Genomic DNA, 2,659 nt, shown 5'->3' with positions numbered 1-2,659 from the left:
AAGTAAGATTTTTTTCTTATATAATTTTTGATCTTGAAAAATTATTTTTCTGTAATTCCTCGACTATCAAGAATTTAATTTGCTTAAATCGTAGCCATTTTCAAAATGTTGGTAGTCCTTGCTCATTCTACGATAGCATTTAACAATTTCCTTTTAGTCTATGTTTAGGATCTGTTAATTCAGTTTTAATAAAGGGAACATTGAATGTATCATGAAGGATAAATTTAAGAATGATTTGCCAATCCCAGGACTGATCATCTAGAAGTTCTCTGTGCAGTTTTAGCTGATCCCGATCAGTAACGGGGTGGCAACCGGGGGTGGTCAGTCAAGCAGTATTGATACTCTTTGTAAATATCGGCAACTTGTGATGGAGTATTCTGGGAAGTCTCCACGCATATTGAGTTTCTGTAAACAAACAGATTCTATAAGTTTGAAATTATTTACAATAGTATGAAGTTTTGTTATTTTAAAGTCCAACTGTCATTCACGCTCTGTGATTCCGGCAGATTGCGAACGGTAATAATAAAACACTGGTAGTTAAGGTACTGTTTAATTTCTTCCTATCACTTCATGGCCAGAACAAAAAAAAAAAAAGACAGGGAGAATGAAACCATAAATACCTTCGGCATGAGTCGTCTACCTACCAGGTCTGGGTGGGGTCTAGAACAGCATGTTACGCAACATATGAGTGCGTAGAATAGGAAAACCCATCAGCTAGACACGGGACCAAAGACAAAGGTCTAATAATTGGTTCGTTTTTTACTTGTTTATGTTTTATGTGTCTCCTGGATGTCGTCTGGAATGGTACGGGATCCGTCTCCATTCATAGTGGTTTTGGGAATAGAAAACAAGATGATTTTTTTTTTCCGGAACACGACGGGTTCGAGTATGAGCTCATCGTCTGAACACTGTCGATAAAAAGGTTTTTTTTAACTTTGAGTTCATATTGTTTGAGTAGTTTGAAAAGAGGGAATTAAATTTTGATTGTTTTAAAAGATTCAAATTAACAAAATGTAAATATAATTAAAGTAACTCTGAAACTGAACGCAAAAGCCCTTTGAATCGAATTGCTAGTTGCTGGTCACTGTTTACGCTTCCGGAAGTATCGGAAGTAGATATCAACGTACTCCGAGTTTTATTTGGAATAAAAATTCAGATATTTTGAGTGACCAGCTTCATATAAATTACAGAATATACAGGAAATAATTCTTATTATCAGGAGCCTCTTTGTTTTGTACTTTCAAACGTCAGTGTAGAGCTACGACTGATAGAGTTTAATCCTCTGTAGCGGTGACAAAGCGATAAATTAATACAATCTGGTTGTCGCTATGTGGCGGCTTCTTGGCGTAGAGAAGAAAAATCGATCGGACCTCAGCTAGCAGAAGGGTGTGCATCTCGATGCATCGTGATATCTTAGATTCGGAAGAAAACCGTCTGGTTTCTTGGAATTCCAGTCTGGCGTCGGAAGGTGGCACCAAGAGGTGACACTAAAATGATCAAAAAAGATCGGGCGCTCTACTGTGTGGCATTCTCCTGAGAGCTTCCAGAACGAATAACTTTGTTACAGGTGTTACCCGAGATAAAAGTCGATTGAGGTCTATCTTGCTGTACTATTACGATAGTAGATTACTGCTGGAAAGAGCGTTTACATTATATTTAGAGATAATTTATTCAGTGAATCATATTGGAAATATTTCAGTTCGTATGATCCGCTTGAACATTTTATGGTCGTGAAGCCGTGGAAGTGTAGCTCTACTAAAAATTAATATTGCAATAGGATGCTTCCGTTATTATATTATTCTTGTATACTGCAAACAAATATTGTATGAATATTTTTAATTGTTTGTTATTATTTAGTTGATTAGCCAACTAAATGTGTCTTTTAATTCATTGATATTTGCCTTTCTTGTAAACAGGGGAATTATTCTTGAAGTTTACTCCTTTACTCCTTTTACTCCTTTTACTCCTTTTACTCCTTTTACTCCTTTTACTCCTTTTACTCCTTTTACTCCTTTTACTCCTTTTACTCCTTTTACTCCTTTTACTCCTTTTACTCCTTTTACTCCTTTTACTCCTTTTACTCCTTTTACTCCTTTTACTCTTTTACTCTTTTACTCTTTTACTCTCATAATTGAAAATGAAATTCAATATACTCGAGAAATCATGATTAGTGATTCCAAAAAGTTTTAAATAATAAACATCCGCATCACAATGGGAATCCGTGTTATTTTAACCAAACCGTTTATGTTTGGTTTTTTGCATTATTTTAAACAACACAGATTAATTTTTCCCTCACTTTAATTTGAAACGAAGCGTATTCCCCGTGTAAAAAGAGAATTGGATGTACTCATAAAACTGTTATTCTGAATCAAATTTGGAAGAAAAAATTGCAACAATTGATGAGGTAAGATGAGCTGTATTAATTTAAATGTTATCCGTTTTTGCATCCTGCATTATTAGTAAATATTCTCTCTGACCACACTTAGCAATTGGTAACTCCAAAGGTGGGAATCGGATCTGGATAAAGTTCTAAAGCCATTCGATGGTAATGGATTGCCTTACATCTGTAGGTTATAAATGTATATCTGTAGGTTATAAAAATCTGTCATACCATTCACGAATGAATGAATTGCACATTTACTCATACCCTCATAAACAC

The sequence above is a fragment of the Malaya genurostris genome, chromosome 2 (assembly GCF_030247185.1).
Source record: "Malaya genurostris strain Urasoe2022 chromosome 2, Malgen_1.1, whole genome shotgun sequence".
NCBI classification, from domain to species: Eukaryota; Metazoa; Arthropoda; class Insecta; order Diptera; family Culicidae; genus Malaya; species Malaya genurostris.
Note: the sequence above shows the minus strand (reverse complement) of the source record.